The sequence below is a fragment of the Cervus canadensis genome, chromosome 21 (assembly GCF_019320065.1).
Source record: "Cervus canadensis isolate Bull #8, Minnesota chromosome 21, ASM1932006v1, whole genome shotgun sequence".
In the NCBI taxonomy this organism is placed as follows: domain Eukaryota; kingdom Metazoa; phylum Chordata; class Mammalia; order Artiodactyla; family Cervidae; genus Cervus; species Cervus canadensis.
The window spans coordinates 59,049,618-59,056,557 of NC_057406.1; positions in this window are offsets into that span (position 1 = coordinate 59,049,618).

Genomic DNA, 6,940 nt, shown 5'->3' on the forward strand with positions numbered 1-6,940 from the left:
TTTTTTTTCCAGCTTGTTGCAAGCTTTCATATCATTCACACACAACTGACTGCAGAATTTGTCCCGGTATTTGTATTCAGGATATACACAGGGATGCTTTTATTCATATTTCTACTCCTTTTATAAAGAACATGGTTTGCAAAATGTGTCCGGGGATAGCATTAATGCAGGTTTGTCTCCTTTGGCTCTGACTTTATTGCATGCTCCTTTCGTGGCCCCATACTGACTTCCATACTGAACAAAGGTCCCCTGCATTGGGAGGATGTAGAACTGGATCTGTTTCACTGGTTGGAGTTCCCTTCTCCTGTGTTCCCCACGGAAAGCAAGACGCTGATTCCAGAAGGGTGAGCCAACACCTAGTGGTGAGCACTAGACTTTTATTCTCTGTAAGTGGAGAAATAGCATAGCCCTTCTTCATCTGCCAGTGTTGGAGGGTCTCCAGGGGAGATGCGAGTCGGCAGTGGCTTGTCATGGGGGTGGGGGCATTTGCAGCAGCAGCCAAATTCAGATCTATTGGGTTAACCAGAGGTTTCACTCAGGTTTTTCAGTAAGATGTTATGGAAAAATCTGAATGAACCTTTTGGCCATAGTACTAGTGGGTGGGCTGAAGCTCCACTACTTTGGTCACCTGATGCAGACAGCTGACTCATTAGAAAAGACCCTGATGCTGGGAAAGATTGAAGACATGAGGAGAAGGGAACGACAGAGGATGAGATGGTTGGATGGCATTACTGACTCAATGGACACGAGTTTGAGCAAGCTCTAGGAGATAGTGAAGGACAGGAAAACCTGGTGGGCTGCAGTCCATGGGGTCGCAAAAAGTCAGACATGACTGAGTGGATGAACAACAATAACAACTAGTGGTTGGGAAGGTAAGAGGATCAGAATATTAAATGCAAATTGTTTATGGAAAGCCCTTCAAAACCTGGGCTGGCTGGACTGAGGAGATAATGAACTGAGGTTTTGGTAGTTGCAGTTGCTCAAGAAAGGAGGAAGTCACTTAGATACCATAAAATGTTTTGTTAAAAACATGACTGTAGATAAGTTCCCAAATAAGACCTATAAAGGGAATTTAGCACTTACCCGGAAAAGGACAACTGGAAGAAGTTGTGACCTTTTTGAGATTGATGTAGGGAGGTCACCTATGTCCTGCTGAGATTGTATTTCACTGTCTTTACTATTCTTACTTGATTCAATGTCATCTTGTCCCCTCTGTAAGAGTTAATTACATTCTAGTCCATTTAATAGATGTTAAATGGGTATCTAGAAATCCTTGGCATCAGAAATATGAAATAAATGATGAGAAATAAATGGCATAGTCCCTGCTCTTGACTGGTTGTCAGACTTCCAAAGAAGACAGAAACACAAGCAACTACAGTAGACTGTGGTGGTGGTGGTGGTTTAGTTGCTAAGTCGAGTCTGACTCTTGCGACTCCATGGATTGTAGCCTGGCAGGCTCCTCTGTTCATGGGATTCTCCAGGTAAGAATACTGGAGTGGGCTGCCATTTCCTTCTCCAGGGGATCTTCCCATCCCAGGGATTGAACCTAGGTCTCCTGCATTGCAGGCAGATTCTTTACCAACTGAGCTATGAGGGAAGCCCTAATGCTAAAAGAAGCTTCTCTGGGGATTGGGGAGGGCAGAGGGAGGAGAAGGTGGGGAGCATTATGGTTCCTTCTCTCTGAGTTTCCTATGGAGACTTTTCCTTGTCATCTTTCTGCCTGAAGTGCCAGGAGCTGGAGTGCACAGTGGGAGGAAATAATAAAGAAAGCTCAGGATTTCACATTTGCTCCTGGGATCCCTGACTCTCCTCAAAGTCATTAGAGGTAGCATTGGCCTCCACTCAACCTCTAATTGGGTGTGACCTTGAGGTGCCACTCAATGCTGGGGAGCCTGTGAGTGGAGATGTGGACCCAGTCTTATGTGGAAGCACTTTTGATAGCCTGGTGCCCTGATTAGCAAGCCAGGTCAATGAGTAGACCCTAGGGATAATGAGTAAAAGCCGTCACCTCCAAGAAGCTTGCCCAGATAACATTTTCCTTTGCCTGGCAAAGCCTCCATAAACTCTAAGATCTAGCTCCATGGATACCTCCTCTACGGAGCCTCCTCTGATCTCCTAGGAGATGTGTTTCCAGCTTCCACATGCTCCTGCTGTGAGTGGGAGGTCCTCACAGTGCATAGGAGTGAGAGGTTTGCACCTGACCCTCCCTGGATTGTGCATTCCATGTGGCCGGTCACCGGCTTTTACTAAACTTCATTACCTAGCAGATGGCAGATACTCAGTGCTGGTTAAACAGATGAATACGTGAATGAATGTCAACACTACATCCTCCTTCACTCTACAAAGCTACCGTCAAGGTCCTTGGAAGCTTCCCTTGCCTCCTTGGGCAGAAGTCATCTTTCCTCATACTCTCATCGAATGTTCTTTTACTATCTACTACAATATGCCAGAAAATTTGGAAAACTCAGCAGTGGCCACAGGACTTGAAAAGATCAGTTTTCACTCCAATCCCAAAGAAAGGCAATGCCAAAGAATGTTCAAACTACTGCACAATTGCCCTCATTTCACATGCTAGCAAACTAATGCTCAAAATTCTCCAGGCGAGGCTTCAGCAGTACATGAACCGTGAAATTCCAGATGTTCAAGCTGGATTTAGAAAAGGCAGAGGAACCAGAGATCAAATTGCCAACATCTGTAGGATTGTAGAAAAAAGCAAGAGAGCTCCAGGAAAATGTCTACTTCTGCTGTATTGACTATGCCAAAGCCTTTGACTATGTGGATCACAACAAACTGTGGAAAATTCCTAAAGAGATGGGAATACCAGACCACCTTAACTGCCTCCTGAGAAATCTATGCAGGTCAAGAAGCAACAGTTAGAATCGAACATGGACTGGTTCCAAATTGGGAAAGGAGTACGTCAAGACTGTAAATTGCCATCAGTGATCAGTAATCAGTGAAAGTCACTCAGTCTGACTCTTTGCAACCCCATGAACAGAATAGTCCATGGAATTCTCTAGGCCAGAATACTGGAGTGGGTAAACTTTCCCTTCTCCAGGGGGTCTTCACAACTCAGGGGTCAAACCCAGGTCTCTTGCATTGCAGGTGGATTCTTTACCAGCTGAGCCACAAGGGAAGCCCAAGAGTACTGGAGTGGGTAACGTATCCCTTCACCAGCTGATCTCCACAACCCAGGAATCGAAGTGGAGTCTCCTGCATTGCAGGTGGATTCTTTACCAGCTGAGCTATGACACCCTGCTTATTTAACTTATAAGCAGAGTACACCAGGTTAAATGCCAGGCTGGATGAAGCACAAGCTTGAATCAAGATTGCTGGGAAAAGTATCAGTAGCCTCAGATACACAGATGACACCATCCTTATGACAGAAAGTGAAAAACTAAAGAGCCTCTTGATGAAAGTGAAAGAGGAGAGTGAAAAAACTGGCTTAAAACTCAGCATTCAAAAAACTGAGATCATGGTATCCGGTCCCATCACTTCATGGCAAATAGATGGGGAAACAATGGAAGCAGTGACAGACTTTATTTTCTTGGGCTCCAAAATCACTGCAGATGGTGACTGCAGCCATGAAATTAAAAGACACTTGCTCCTTGGAAGAAAAGCTACACAAACCTAGACAGTATATTAAAAAGCAGAGATGTTACTTGGCCAACAAAGGTCTGTCTAGTCAAAGCTATGGTTTTTCCAGTAGTCATGTATGGATGTTGAGAGTTGGACTATAAAGAAAGCTGAGCACCAAAGAATTGATGCTTTTGAACTGTGTTGTTGGAGAAGACTCTTGAGAGTCCCTTGGACAGCAAGGAGATCCAACTAGTCCATCCTAAAGGAAATCAGTCCTGAATATTCATTGGAAGGACAGATGCTGAAGCTGAAACTCCAATACTTTGGCCATCTGATGTGAAGAACTGACTCACTGGAAAAGACCCTGATGCTGGGAAAGATTGGAGACAGGAGGAGAAGGGAACTGCAGAGGATGAGATGGTTGAATGGCATCACTGACTCAGTGGACATGAGTTTGAGCAAGCTCCAGGAGTTGGTGATGAACAGGGAAGCCTGGCGGGCTGCAGTCCATGGGGTCACAAAGAGTCGGACATGACTAAGTGACTGAACTGAACTGAACAAAACAGGAGCTGGCAAAGTTTGTTTGTTTGTTTGTTTTTTTCCCCTTAAAGGACCAGATAGTAAATATGGCTTTGCAGGCCACATGATTTCTGTTTCAACTTCTCAGCTTTTCCACTGGAGCACAAAAATAGTGGAATAATTAAGAGCAGGGCCTCTGGAGATAGAATAGCTATATTCAAATTCTGTTTCCAAATTCTGTTTCTTCCTGCCTTTTACAGTCAGAGTTCCTAGGCAGCCTGATGAGGGTGGGAAGGTGACCAGGACTCATGCAAGGAGGGTGCAGTAATGGAGTACCAGAACTGGGTAGCTCAAGACAACAGGCATTTATTGTCTTACAGTTCTGGAGACCTGAAGTCCAAAGTCAAGGTGTCAACGGGGCTGAGCTCTCTCTGACAGCTTTAGGGGAGAATCCTTCTTTGCCTTGTTCACGCTTCCAGTGTAGGCTGACAGCCCTTGATTTTTCTTGCTTGGGGATGCTTCACTACTCTCTGTGGGTCTGTACATCTTCTTCTTTCTGTGCGTGTCTCTGTGTCCACATGTTCCTTTTATAAGCATGCCAGTTATAGTGGATGAGAGTTCACACTAATGACCTCATTTTCACTTAATTACTTCTATAGAGACCTTGTTTCCAAGGAAGGCCACATAAAAAGTGTACTGCCCTTAATATTTTCTGTAATTTGAAATTGTTTCAGAATAAAAGCAAAAAGAAAAAAATACAATGTAATCAGAGACTAGCTATTTGACAGGTTGTTTCACTTTTTATGCCCTAGTTTCATCAGTAAGGATAAAGCAACAACTACTTAAAGGATATTGTGAAGGATAGAGATCATATGAGTGAAGCACCAGGTCCAGTGTCTGGCCATGATGTAAATGCTCACACCACGGCTCTTATCTTATCACGCCATGAACTATGTTCTTGCCCGTAATTTGCAGTATTTCCTAGAATCTGAGATGTCATCAACTGTAAGGCACATTATTATTCTATATGCTACTGGGAAAATTAGAACATACCTAATTAAGTTGACAGAATGATTCTTTTCACTTAGAATTTTTAAAATTTCTTGAGAGTGTTCCTTTAGATTTCTTTTAATGTAGCTTTTAAGATTCTGTGTCTTTATATTGATTATGGCTCCAAAATCAATACGGGTGGTGACTGCAGCCACAAAATTAAAAGACACTTGCTCCTTGGAAGAATAGCTATGACAAACCTAGACAGTATATTAAAAAGCAGAGACATCACTTTGCCAATAAAGGTCCATCTAGTCAAAGCTATGACTTTTTCCATTAGTCATGTATGGATGTGAGAGTTGGACCATAAAGAAGGCTGAGCACTGAAGAAATGACACTTTCGAACTGTGGTGCTGGAGAAGACTCCTGAGAGTCCCTTGGACTGTAAAGAGATTAAACCAGTCAATCCTAAAGGAAATCAGTCCTGAATATTCATTGGAAGGACTGATGTTGAAGCTGAAGCTCCAGTACTTTGGCTATCTGATGTGAAGAACTGACTCAATGGAAAAGACCCTGATGCTGGGAAAGCAAAAGGAGAAGAGGGTGACAGAGGATGAGATGGTTGGATGGCATATCTGACTCAAGGGGACATGAGTCTGAGCAAACTCAGGGAGGTCGTAAAGGACAGAGAAGCCTGGTGTGCTACAGTCCATGGTGTCTCAAAGAGTTGGACATGACTTAGTGACTGAAGAACAGCAAAATGATCACATGAGAAGGAAATTATAAGCAAAAAAAATGCGTTGGTTGAGGTGTACCTAAGATTTCTTCATATTTGCAGGCTGGTGCTCCCAGATCATTTAATTCAGAGTCTTCGCATCTTTGCTTTTCTATCCAACAGCATCCTGTGTGCCATCAAGGGCATCAGGGATGCAGTGAATGTTCTGCTGTTAACCTCTGGAATGTTCTTCCTGGCTATCACCATCTACCATTCTGTGTATATTTAGACTTGTTATTCGAGGACAATGAAGGAAAAAGAGAAAAGAAAAGGGAGCGAGGGGGAGATTAGGAGAGTGATGACAGATTTTATGTCTTTCTTTTTTATGCGTATATCTTACATCCAACATCTGATTGCTCCATATCTTTATTTCTGGGGGGTCTATGTCTATTGTTTGTTGTTTTTGCTTCCTTTCTGCAGCTTCTTTCCTTGTAAGTTTGGTGACTGTCATTTGTGAGCTTATAGGTGGGGAACTGAGAATGCTTTTCTCCAGAGAGATATACATTTGCTTCCACAGGGCATCAGGGACTATCCTCCCCTAGAGTTGATTGAGGTCTCCTTCAGGGCTCTAAGTTCAGGGTGAAAACCTTGAGTTCACTGTCCCTGTCTTTGGGAGCCCAAGACACCCATTCCAGATGGTCAGAGCAGTTAATCAGCATTTGCACTGATCGCAAATTTGACACCACATTTCCTGCTTGCTTAATACTCGGGGTTTCAGCTCACTATATTTGCTTTTTTTTTTTGGCTGTTTGTTTTTGATTCTTTTTTTTTTTTTTTAAGATTTAGCATGGTTTTATTTTTTTTATTTACTTTTATTAGTTGGAGGCTAATTACTTTACAATATTGTAGTGGATTTTTCCATACATTGACATGAATCAGCCATGGATTTGCATGTGTCCCCATCCTAGTCCCCCCTCCCACCTCCTTCCCCATCCCATCCCTCTGGGTCTTCCCAGTGCACCAGCCCTGAGCACTTGTCTCATGCATCCAACCTGTGCTGGTGATCTCTTTCACCCTTGATAGTATACTTGTTTCAATGCTATTCTCTCAGAACATCACACCCTCGCCTTCTCCCACAGA